At 32.9% G+C, this 13,706-nt stretch overlaps 1 long non-coding RNA gene across 1 annotated transcript in view; it reads left to right on the top strand.

The window, feature by feature from the left end:
* The first annotated feature begins 8,385 nt into the window (after positions 1 to 8,385).
* The window catches only part of LOC108972998, a 69,221-nt gene continuing 63,900 nt past the window's right edge, over positions 8,386 to 13,706 (top strand). Inside the window, exon 1 of the long non-coding RNA XR_001993689.1 lies at positions 8,386 to 9,062. This is a non-coding gene — a long non-coding RNA (uncharacterized LOC108972998). The remainder of the gene's footprint in view (positions 9,063 to 13,706) is intronic.

Raw genomic sequence — 13,706 nt, 5'->3', positions numbered from 1 at the left:
TGACTGTTGCACAATACACGGCGTAAGCATCATTCAACTGTGGCGGAGAGTGTGCCTTTGTTGGTGTTTTCAGCGAAATAATTCTTTTTGTTTGCTTGTTTTGTTTGCATTTATTTTTTTGTTTCGTTTTTTGAATTTCTTCGTATTTTTATTGTCGCTGCCTCTTTATGGCATAATCGACAAGCGCTTGCTGTTAAACAGAAAATTATTTGTCAATTAAAATGCAACTGAGGCGATGGCACTCTGTAACTGTGATAAACTGTGACAAAGCTACATAATAACAAAAGAAGATGCAAAAAAGAACAACAAAAGCAAGCATTTTTTTTAATCTAGCTAGCAGCTCATTTTCATTCTTTAATAAAATGTTTACACAGTTGGCAACTCTGCCACAGAAAAATACTTTATATTTTTAGGTTTCTTAATTTACTACAGTTCTCATTGCTCGCCATGTTATAACACTGCTTTCAATTGTATGTTAATAACCATTTGAAAGAGATATCACTCTCCCTGAAGAATGTCCATAATTTTATTTCTTTAGTTTTAAGATGCTAGTGGCATATTTTGGAATACCCTTAAAATACTGTACATAAGCGACTAACAACTCATTTCGGCTGTACACGTGCATTGCCTCAACTTCCAACAAATATTATAAACAACAATTTGCAACATATCTTGCACAAAATTAACGCCGCCAAACAGACAAATTGTGACAGCAGTTGCCACTTAATACTCGCTAACGAATTGATATGTTGACTAATTACGTAGCGAGTGCTCACGTCAGAAACAAAATTAAAATTATGAGCTCAGCGAAGTGCAATTTTAGTAGGTGTGTCCCTTGAGTCGCAGCGACTAACCGCCGGCAGATAAAATTACATTCGCGCACTTGCTGAGCGAGTTGTCAGGCAGATAAATGCAAAAAGCGCACACAACTTGCATAAGCCCGGCCACAGAACTCATTCAAACATACTGGTGGCTATAATATGTGAACCATAATGCATTTGTAACCTTAAGTCAAACAGTTGCCTAGGTTTCTTTTTACACATTTTTACGAGAAGCTTTTGGTTGTTTTCTTTGAGCTAATTTTAATGTCTCGTAATTTTTTATATCCATCGTTGGCACATTTCAGCATAAAACAACACTCACGATCCAAACGTACATTAATATATACATTGCATATATGTATAATATACTATATAAACATATGAATCGTTTCCTAGTAATCTCTTAAGGTGCCACGCTCGGCTTCTCTCAACTGCCGAGGGGCTAATGCATTGTGTCAACGTTCCCTACACTTTGGCAGCAGAGAAGTATACTTAGCGGTAACTTTGCTGGCCAAGATGAATCACGAGGAGCCACAAATATTGTCGCTGCGGGGTGATGGCGTCAACACGCATAATCTGGTCTAATTTTTACCTAAGCCGATTTTGTTGAGAAAGATTGTCGCTTTTTCTAATATTTTTGGTAAAAAAACTACTAATTATAATAAATAGTTAGTTATAATGTCCAACACTGATAGTTTGTTATGTTTTGTTTTTGGAAGACGAAGAGGAAATCTGCTCGTATGAAAATAAATAAATGATACTTGAAACATGCTTAAAATCAAAGTGGAAATGAAAGACTAGTACGGCAAAAATTATTTAATCTAATAGAAAATATACGCTGAATAAAACCTATAATTAAATTAAAAAATTTCAAAAACCCTCAAATATTTTCCGTCCGACTCTGAAGTGCAAGCTGGCACATAATCACGGTTCATTTTATCTTAAGTCGCTAAAAAAGTATGTATGATATGGCCTCTGGCGTTTCCTTCTAATATTTTCTAAGCTTTCCATGATGAAATGGCAAACCTTACTGGAGGAAAAAGTTCTGGAAAAAATAGTGCGTCATTTGCTATCACTATCGGTCTGCTTTAGTACAGCCATATTGAAAACCCTTATACAAATATACACATATATACATACATATATACTCACCCTATAAATGTGAGTAAGCATATAAGAACAACATTTTCTGTCACTGTGGTTGCATTCTATTTTGGTACTTCAACAACAATTATACATTAATTAAACGTAGTTTGACATCTCAGTTTCTTTTGAGCATCTTCGCGCATGCATTGCTGCAGCGGTACAAAATAAAAATGCATCACCAATACAATTGCGATTGGACGACGCAACGTTTGATGAAATGTCACTGTGTAGAGTTAAAATATATTTAGTTATACAAGTTACATGTGTCAACATTCCACGGTTGACCCCTCTTGAGCTATTTTTGCTCGCAGAGATTTTAAACTATGGAGAAAGTGAGTTTTAATAGTTTCCATGGAAATTTACTGACACAAATTTACGCTTAAGGTTAATAAGGAAATAAATATAAAAATATCTAAAATTATTAGTAAATTTACAATTTCACTCTATGAACTTAATGTAGGTATGTAAATAATTTATATGCTCATATATTTTTTGTTGTAAAAATATTAATTACAACGTCCAGGCCGCTGAGTGATTTATTGACAATTGCTTTGCATACAATTCCATTGTCATTTGTAAGTCATGGCCAAAAATGGAGGAGCAATAACAGTATTTATATTAACACAAAACTAAAGTATTTATTTCTATTAAAGAACTCACCTGTTGGCTTGAGTAAAAATTATTAAATAACAATCGAAGCTTTATAATCATGTTCATAATATTTTTGGCAAAGAGCTTTACGCTTAACGCTTTAAGCAGATTATCTTTCCCCTTTTGATATTTGTTTCTATTTATTTAGTTTCTAATATTTATAAACAAAACCCGTAGTGCATATGGTTATGTAGCAAAATAAAAATATATTTTTATATTATTTTTTCCTCCTTTCTTGTTTTGTTATGCTCTGTGCCACTCATAAATTAATTTCTGCCTGCCGTCGTAAAAATGTTTTGCATATTAAGTGAAATCGACGGCTAATCACTCCTTCTGTGTCTTTATATATATATATATATATATATATGATATAATATATTAATATTAAAACCACAAATATATAACCGTTTATGAATATGTAAAGCCTGCTGTTTGGCAGCATGTATTAAGTCATTTACGCGCGTTAATTTGAATATGAATGAAGTAGCGTTATGTCACTGAATGTTTTGACTTTTTATTATCTTCAGATTTTATTACAAGCATCTGTGGTGTAATCCTGTCAAAATTGTTGACAACCTTAAACAAATGATTTTATGATGAGATTTGTTTAATGCTTTTGACAGCCTTCACTTTGGCACCTCAAATAAATAGTGCCAAAACGAAACCTTTATAAATCATATATAAGTCGCACATCGTTTGCTCCTCTTTCTAGCATTTTATTAGATTTTTACCATTAAATGTTTAGGTTCGAAATATTGCCAACGTTCACTTGCTAAACCTTAATTCTATTACCATTACGCGCCGAAATGTAGGCAATTTTTAACATAACCGATTTATATTATGTAGTGTTTTCTTTATATCAGAGATCAAGCAAATGGGGTATATTTAGTACTCACAATTATATCAAAATATGGTTTGTTTCAATATTATATATTTATTACTAAATATTTTTTTTTTTACCACAAATATTTTCGGATGCTAGTATTACATAGATTTTTTTCACATTTTTGTAAAACAAATTAGTTGATTTAGTCTTTGGCGCAGATAAATGAATACAACATTTTTGAAAAAATTTTATTTTCAATATTACTTTGTATGGAATGTATTGAATTGAAATGGAAGTAGTCAATACTCGTGCGGTTACAGAGAAAAAAATGTAAAAAAAGTTCAAGGCAAAAATAATAACTTTGCAAAGATCAAGTACAATGTCTTCATCGAAACAACCCACACTGTTTCCATTTGTTACTACTACTACACCACGAAAACTTTCAGTCCATCAAGTTCCTCATTACAGCGCTGCCATTTTCAGCGAAACGAAACCAAATCACTAACTTTCATCCGTCGCGAATGAAAAAAAAAAAATAAAAAAAGTAATCAAAGAAAATCCTGCTTTCATATCCAGTTACAGCATTCGCTTGCAACATGAAAAATGAAGCCAGTTGAAAGACTGGCATGTGCAAAAGCGACGAACGCAGAGGCGATCGCAGCAACAATTTATTTTCATTGTCCAGAATATTACTTAGTTTGTGTTCGCAATTTTACAACATTGTGTTGTCAATATGCTGCTGTTGTTGTTATTTTTGTTTTTATTGAAGGCAAAGCAGTGCCAAGTTCACGTACGGTGCACTGATAAAACGAAAGTATATTGGTTTTTTATTAAATTTTTTATAGGTTTATAGTAATTTGTTACTAAACAAGATGACGAAAAAATTGAATTTGTTCCACAAATATCTTTACTATTCTAGTCTTAACACTATTTTACTTTCTTTCAATCAATGTTTCTTATTCAACTTACCCTCATTTTATTATTTACTTAGTAGATGTCCAAAAAGTAGTCAACTTTTTAATTTAAACCTAAAATAACCAATTCTAATATTTCATTGTACACATTTAGGCGCTTTGTTAAATTTAGTGGGTTCACGCACTCAAGTCTCCCCTTCTAAAACTACTAAAGTTAGCGTGAAATTTATTACAAAATTAGTTCCTTAGAATTAGAAGTTTTTTAAAAGAGATGTTTACTACGTTACTAAAATTTCATTTGATTTCACTGACTTGTTTTGTGTTATACCAAAGTTTAGTCTTCCATTTCTTGACAACTAAGTATTTTGTCTATATATATCTTAGGTTCGCGAGTTCCTTATTTGAAGTAGTCTGTTACACTACTTTACATAATTCTAATCCTCATTATGATTCCATCATTAAATCCATCATTAATCATTCATTAAATCATTTAAATATATTTTTTTTTCAAGAAGTTATAAAAACATATTAACAAAAGATTCTGAAAAATAATAAAAATCGGTTTAAAATCCTTGGCAATCTCGAAAAAAAGAAAACAAAAATCTACTATAAGATGGTTTAAAAGACCGATATTTGCTTGCGTCATCGAATAAAAATAATAAGTTAGCTCTGTTAGTTATTCCTTCAATAACATGATTAACGGGAAACCTTTCGGTTACAATAAGCATAAATTTCTAATTGACTCCGCAAAGTTCTTAGAGACAGACATGTAAAAAATCTTTGGTCAACGCTAATGATCATTTCATCAATGAAACGTGCATGAGCTTATCATTCAAATGGAGGCCTGCTGATCACAGGCTTAACCATCAATTGGTCAACTCGATTATTATGAAGTTAGGATTGTTAATATATCTTATAACAAAGTTCAATGAATATTAATAAAAACGAGAACATTTACTTATTTATTGTGTTTGTAAATATTAACCACAAGTCACCATAAGAATTTGAGAAATATACTCATAGTTTTCACATTAAATTCTATGTCAAAACCAATGGGAGTATAAAGCAGAGAAAACATAAGGAAGGAACCTACATATATATACATATATATATAAATACACACAACGCACATAATTATTAAGCTTATATCTGTATATTTCAGTGCAAAAGTTCCTTTTATATAACTAAAATAATTGAAATTTACTTGATTGACAATTGCTTTGCATACAATTCCATTGTCACTTGTAAGTCAGTGCCAAAAATGGTACGGCAAATATGTCAAAAGTGGTGCAGCTGCAAGCAACTACATGAAAAAACAATAACAGTACAGAATGCAGCGATATTTGGCGGGCGAGACATTTATCACTTCTGCGAACTCAGATCCTTATAAAGCATAAAATAGGTTGACTCACTCACTTGCCGATGATGGCATTGCTTATCCAGATGAAAACGCGCATGCGCAATAACTCACAAATGTATTTAATGTATGGCGCTATTGGCGATGCAGAACATTTGAGTAGGTCGAGTCTCTAAAATTATGCGTTGGTGGTGGATCAGCGAGTGACATTATTGATCCAACGCAAAGATATGCGCCCGTCAGGGGCGGTGATAAGCCACCGATGTAACGCACACATGCATTCATTCAAATACAACGATATTTATGCAAATTCAAGCGCGTCCCCTATCAGAAATGCTAGGCTGTCACGTCGGCGCATCATAAAGCGGTAAAAGCAAAATACAATAAAATTATGCAACACCTTATGCCGTGACCGATTGCATGCAAATGACGTTTCGTTGTGCCTGCATAATAATTGGCCGTCAATATGGTTACATGTGTCCGTGTGTACATTAAATGCAAATGAAATCAATTTCGGTGTGGCTTTTGTGCCGCCAAGACCAGCCAGTCATCAATTTGAAAGGCAATTTTTGTTCAAGTGTGGTGATTTCGTGTTTCGCAGGCGACAAATGATTCCTACCGATGACCATTAAATTGTTGTCGGTTAATTTTTTGGCTTTTATTTGTTTTATTATACCGTACAAAGTATAATCAGTTACATAATTCGCAATTACAATTCGTGTGAGTTAATTTTATTGCTTTTTTATAGAGAAAAAATTAGGCATGGAGAAAGTCTCCTGGCTGTTGTAAGAAAAATATTATACCATAATCAAAATAAGAACTATTAATCTTCGCAAACGTACGCATGAACAACAAAATATTATGTCTAAAGAAACAAAAAAAAAAAAAAAATATAAAAAAAAACATTTTCTTGATGAAGCTGAATTTTAAAACAAAAATCCGGCTTAGTGCAGTAGCTTTTCACAATTCATGCTTTCGGCTATCAGCGCAGCTGCTTGCTTTATACGTGCCACGTTCATCAAATAGCATTCATCTGAGCTTATAATACAATAACACTGCTTAAATTACAATTAGCTGAGCGCATAAGCACGAAAGCAATAATGAAAACAAAACGTAGGAGGGCTTGCACATTTGTAAAAAGGTACAGACGGGGAGTTATTCGTAAGCATAAAAATGCATGTGTTCTCATACTGAAAAGGCTCATATTTCACTATATCGTAAACCGAATGCTTGTGAGTGCACATAAGTGAAAAAATATGAGCTTTTTGTTGCAGTATGTTGGTTCCAAATTTTTTTTCTGCAGCGGTATTAGCTCTTAATTCGACGCTATATGCTTTACAACAAATCTGCATTAGCGCTAACAATTTTGTGTGGGCTGATACAACTAAGAAAGCGAAGACAACGAAGGGAAATAATAATTATCACTTTTTAGTAATACGCAATAAATCAGCAAGGTTCATATTCCGGTATGTTTGAGTTTTTGTAAATACATATGAATATATCTAACATATATGTGGTCATTAGCATAGTGTTTTGGATATCAATAAAAATTAGTGAGAGGAATGATATAAATATGTGCATGTATCTATAATTAGTAATAAAAGATATTAATCATTTCTATTTTTACATTACTAACTTTCTAGTGCTTTCGAGTATCCAATAAAAAATATTTTTTTTTATCACACATTTCGCATTGGATCTCTGTAAACATCGAATATATTAATAATAATAATAAGCAAGTATTAAAAAGTTATCTTCGAAAAACTTGTAGATATAAAAATATTCGTAAATGTCGTCATATATCTCGTACAGCTCATCGTTCCATCGAATGCGATATTCGCCGTGGCCAACGCAGAATCTTTCTCTCGAAAACTTGCAACGTCGACTCATCAGTTGCTGTCATTGTTCAAGCCTCTGCCCCACAAAGCAGGACGGGAATTATGAGTGACTTTTAAAGTTTGGTTTTTGTTCGTCGAGAGAGGACTTTACTTCTCAATTTCCTACTTAGTCGTGGTCGTCGTTGTTGGTTCCAAAATACATGGAATCCATTCTCTTTTCACCGGTCTTTTCCAAGGCTTTGGTCAGGTCTATAGACACATTGATAAAGTCCAATCAGTTTGTTGACGGTGGGCTTTAAACTTTCACTTAATACGCTCGGTCTGCAATCCATCCTCGTCATTTTGTTGCTCTTCAGACGGGTGATTGCTATTCGAACTTCTTCATGGTCAGACAATGTTACGTCTGCTAAATCGTCATCGATTGGGAAATCAGGTTAGCCTTCTCCTGGCGTTGTACTTTCACTGTCATTCAGCAGGTTTGAAGAGTGTTCCTTCCATAATTTACGTATGCTCTGGCCATTAGTCACTGTATCACCTCTGTAGGCTCTACAAGAGCATACTGCGTATTAGAAGACTTCTGTTAGTCGCCGCGTCTTTTCGTAGAATTCTCGATCATTATTCCTGGCAGCCAGCTTATCAAGCTCAACATACTCACGCATTACGGACTCTTATTTTTTTTTGTCTGCAAAATTGTCTCGGTTTTCTCTTCAGCTCTTCGTATCTATCCCAAGCTAAATAAAAACCACATTTACTAGTAATTAAAAATCGTATATTTTATAGAATCATTTTATTGAAAAGAGTACATTTCGATTAAAAAATCGTTTGTTTTCTAATTACAGATAGAAAGAGCTAATTTGCAATGAAAAAATAATTAAAATTAAATCTATACAAATGTGGATGCAAGATTGAAAATTGAAAACAAAACAACGGAAATTTAAAAAAGCAGCAGAGAATGCAAGTTAACCCTGGCGCATAAATTAGTAAAATAATTGTAAACTGAAATCAACTGCAGCGCTGCGAAGTTGTATGCAATTTTGCAATTATCGCTTTTTATTTCCAACCACCGCCATATCAGTGGCGAATTACCGACAAACATACAAAACACAGCACGCTTGCGCACATTTTCTGAGTGATTGTGAATATAAAATGTTTATCTGTACATGTGTGTGTAAGTACGATTACACGGCTTTTGAGATTGTTGATTGCAATTGCAAAAATAGAACCAAACGAAGAAATCGCCAACACAGTAAACTTCAACAAAAACAACAGCAGCAATAAGAAGAAGAGAAAAATATAATAGTCAGCGAGCACTCTCTGTTGTTGTTGTGTTTTTCATGCAGTTCTTGTTGTTGTCGCTGCCGGCGTACACGCATTTCTCACCATATTTGGCCGCTTGCAAGATCATCTCGCACACATCCTGTTGCATCGCATTGTCGCAATCTCGCTGTTTTGCTGATTGTATGGCATTACAATTCTAAATCAACTGCAAGGATTTCTTTCTCTCAAAAGGTGAGTAATAGCAATACTTTTGTTACACGCTGCATTGTTATTGTGCTTCTACGTTAAGTACAGGTCTTCTACATACTTACGTATATGCGAAATTTAATATAAGTGTTGTAAAGTGGCAAAATTATAGTGATTTTCGTTAAGGAATTTCATTCGAGTGCTAAAGTGGCATATCTTCAGGGTCGATTGATTTGAATTAAGAAGCACATACAACTGCCTTTTAAGGTAGGTAGTAAGAAGTCCATAGTTTGTGAAATTTTTGTAATAATCGAAGACTGAAGTGGTCGAAAAACTCTCACATAATATAGTTATTTGCTATAAGTGGGCTTGAGATTTCGAAGGACAATTTTAGGCTTAAGTGCATACGTTTGAAATTTCTCAAAAACCTAGCCTTTATTGATGATGAGTGGACTCACATCGTTTATTTTTCGCTATTTACTTGAAGAAATTCCCTTTTTGGCAGCTGGTATCACCTGCGCTAAACTAAATAAGAGTCCATGTTTTCATCTGCATATAAAAAGGTTTACCCTCAATTATCATAAATTTTAAATTTTTTTAAATGTTTAAAATTTTTGCGGTGTTAAAAAGTATTATTTTCGTAAATGATTTTTATTTTTGATGACCATGAGGCACATTTTAGTTCTCAAATTGACACCCGGCAACACTTTTTACCAGTTTTCTAACCTCACCGTAAAAATTATTTTCTTAAGCTGCTTTTATCGGAAACACGATTTTGTAATCTAAAAAATATTTTATTTTCAAATTAATCCTTTCGAAATAATTTCTGTAGTAATTACTGAAATTACCTTTCTCACATTCACTTTTTAACTCTCCCTCTCGCTCTCTTTATCCCTCTATCCCGCCCGCTCTCTCTTTCTATAAAAAGTATCATCATCATAATCGTATACTTCGGAAAATTCTTCGCGGTTTAAAGCAATTTGAAAGGTTCGAGAGCTTTCAATATAACCTCTATCTATGTTAAGTAAAACAGCTTTCACATAATCACATTTTACCAAATCTCAAATCTACCAAAATAATATTTTTATTTTTTATTTTAATGTTTTGGCCACTAAAGCATATGATACCCTTGAAATTTTAATTAGTAAACCACTAAATCTAAGTCAGTTGCAACTGATTGTGTACACGTTGTCAATTCGTGTGTAAATACATATTTCATCTGCATAAGCCCACTCAAAAAGTTCAGCGTGGCCGCAGAAATCAACGCACGTTTGCCTCGAACTTCCCATGTGGGAGTGTATTTTCTCATTTTATATCTGTATGACGTTGTTGTTTCTTTATTTCCAGCACAATTTGTTTATATTTGCTTTTTGTTTGTGCTAGTGAAAACCCGAACTTGACATTTTAACCAAAACTAACCACTGATATGGTTCACTAATTGCCACAGCGGATGCCCGCGAACAAAAGTGCGGCCTCATGCAGACGGGTTGCCTACAAGCAGCAGACAACGAGTACATATACGAACATAGATTTGAATTTGTGTTTGTGAGTGTCTGTGAGCGCTGTGCTATAAATCACCATAAGCGTGTAGGTTGCTGCTGTTGCACTCAATTCGAGTCGGCGTCGGCGCAACTAAAGCCACTATTTTAATCAGGCGAAGCGAATCGTACACACTTACATAAGTGCTGAACACATAGACCGCGACAGACTGCAAGCGACATCTGTCAAATATTAAAATAGCAATAAGGAATAATAAGGACGCAGTTATTTAGGCAACTGCAGGCCGTCAGTTGTCGCTCTTGCTAACTGCAAAATACATTTAGATTTGCCGACAAAGCCGAATTAGATTCAGTACAGTTGACAGTGGAGAGGAGTGATGCCACTAATATGTAAAATGTAAAATTATTCAAAGCTCTAACAAGCATGACGTTGTTTCACAAATAAAACTATATAAATAGCTCTGCTATGTCATTTGTAATAACAATTGATGATGATTTAAAACGAATAAATTTACCTATTTACTCATTTTTTGCATACAAAATTTCACTTTGCACAAGATATTAAAATTTCATTGAAGTGCAAGGTATTAGTATGGTCGCAACGAAATTGTGTGCATGCAAAATGGGCAGCTGTGTTGTTTTGTGCACATGTCGGCCATTGCTATGTCGCTGTCTTCTCAGAAATATTCATGTAGGAGAATCCACGACGACATTTACAGTTCACTATCGTGCTGCCATGCCGCATCGTTTTCTATGTGTTCAGCACTATACAGTATTATTATATGCTGTGTATGCATATGTGTGTGTGTGCTTTGAAAGCGGTGCAATCAAATTGTGTAGTAAATGCACGTTGGCCATCATCAATGTCAGAACCGCTTGCTTTAGGCAATTTATGCAACAATGTGTTGTTATGCTGCCGTACTTATTTTCGTATAGGTACAGTATATATTTATATGTGTTGCATTACCATGTGATTTTTCGCTAGCAATTCAGTTGCTTTAGTGTTTATAATTTGTTGTTTCTCCTTTTCTGGTTGTGCTTTTATTGATCTTTTGCGCCGTGATATTCACTTCTCTTCTGTCTCCCGACTTATCACGGTAACCGTGAATTGTCAGTTCATTGAAGTCCACTCTTTGTTGAAGCGGCATTCATCAGCATACATGTTATCTAGATTTGCATTATCAATATCAATGCTTAGTTGGCTTTTGCGGCATTTAAGCTTCTGCTAAATATATTTTTTGTTTAGCATGAGAACGTTTTCTCTTCATATTTTTTCTTTTGTTTATAGCACAGTTTCATTGCCAAATTATTTTATATGGAAAATGCCCACTTTAGAAGGTTCCTACTAAAAGTAATTTATTTATTCTAATGACTTTAAAATAATTAATATAAATTTAATAGATATTATTTTGTGGTCTTAAGAACCGTATAAATATACTTTGGCTTTTGCAGTTTTATAAAAAAATTAAAAAAAAAAAAACAAACATCGACTTGAAAAGGCTTGAAAAAACTTATATTTCGTAAATTTTTTTAAAGAAACGCCTTTTTAAAATTATGAAACTAATTAAATTAATGATATAATAAAATTATTAAAAATTTATAGTAGATTGTTTAAAAATGCAAATATGAATTTATTGAAAATACAAAATGCTATTGCGACATCTGAACGAATTTCAAATGGCTTAAGTAATCTTATTTGAAAATGTCTTTCCTGAGGATTGCAATTTGCTAAAAAACTATTATAGAATGAATTGAAAAATATTTAACTTAATGGGCATTAAACTAAGCAAGCTTAAGAGCACTTAAAATTTAAATTCGTTTTATGTTAAAGTTGCAAACTTGTTTAAGTATTAATTTCAATCAAACTCATTGGGTAAGTTGACTATTACGAAATTTTTTCCAACAATAGTAATGAAAATTTTCAAAATGCTAAAAGTATTAAAATAAAAAAAAATATTTCTGATAGTCATGAAAATTACAATATATCGATATTTGCATACTTCTCCCTTCCACTTTATTTTAAAGCACACTTGCTGCATCTTTGGGCAAACTAAACTGATCCTTTTGGTCAATATTGAAAACTGTATTGAATAAAACTGATAGCACATCCGACTACGCCAATCAAGAAGAAGATAGCACACTTTCACCACAACTAGTTTCTCTGCAGCCAAAGAGAAAAAAAAAACAACAAAACACCCATAAAACAAAATGCATAAATTTTCGTTTATAGCCACTTCGGACGCTTTAATTAGCGGTTGCAGCAATGTTATTTCAAAAAGTAGGTGAGACTTAATGAATATCGATTAAAAGCAAATCAATTATATTTACATATATATATATGTGTATATGTATGGTAAATATGTATGTACGTACATATTTGCTGGTTATGATTGGCATTGAGATTTTATGAAATCGGTCAAGCAAATAATAACAAAGTCGAGGATACATTATAAGGCATTTAGAAAACAGTTTCAGCACAAATGCAGAAAAGGCTTGAAACCAAGCTTTATATAAATATTGTGTACACATTTTTATACTATATACTATTATTTGTAAACTTATTTATAAAAGGTGCTGTATCTATTTCCATTCCACTTCCACTTTTGTTTTTAGTTTTATTATTATTAACAATAAAAAGGTCTATGTCCAATAAGCTGGTTTTGCGGTGGTTTACGCCTTGGGCTGCTCAACAGACACTAGCGGCATATTGACCTTACGGCGCGTGTACTCCGCTCGCCTTAGCTACGTTGACAACTAATGAATTAGCTTAAATTTGTTGCTTTTTTTTCTTCAATTATCTAATGTGTGAACATTTAACTAAACAGGTATTTAAAACAGGTGAACACTTGTTACAAATTAGTTTTAATCTTTATTGATAAATGTATAGTAATCACATTTCAATTTCTTAATATTGATAAACAACTGTTCTCCTTGCAACAAAAACATATATTTTACATAAAGTCAACCTAGTATACTTAAACTTTTATTTTTCAATTATCAGGCTTTCTTAAGTCAAGTTCGTTTCTGTGTCTGTGTTTCGTTTCATCTTTTGTTATGTCGGCGAAGAAGTGAAAAAAAAAAAAAAAGTTTTACTACAAAATTCATAAAAGATATAAAATGAAATAAAAAAAAGTAATTCAACTTAATTATTAATTATTTAAGAATAAAAAACTGTATTTTTTAAATCAAA

The sequence above is a fragment of the Bactrocera latifrons genome, unplaced genomic scaffold (assembly GCF_001853355.1).
Source record: "Bactrocera latifrons isolate USDA-ARS-PBARC rearing strain unplaced genomic scaffold, ASM185335v1 scaffold_445, whole genome shotgun sequence".
In the NCBI taxonomy this organism is placed as follows: domain Eukaryota; kingdom Metazoa; phylum Arthropoda; class Insecta; order Diptera; family Tephritidae; genus Bactrocera; species Bactrocera latifrons.
Note: the sequence above shows the minus strand (reverse complement) of the source record. Positions and strands in the feature narration are given on the sequence as shown.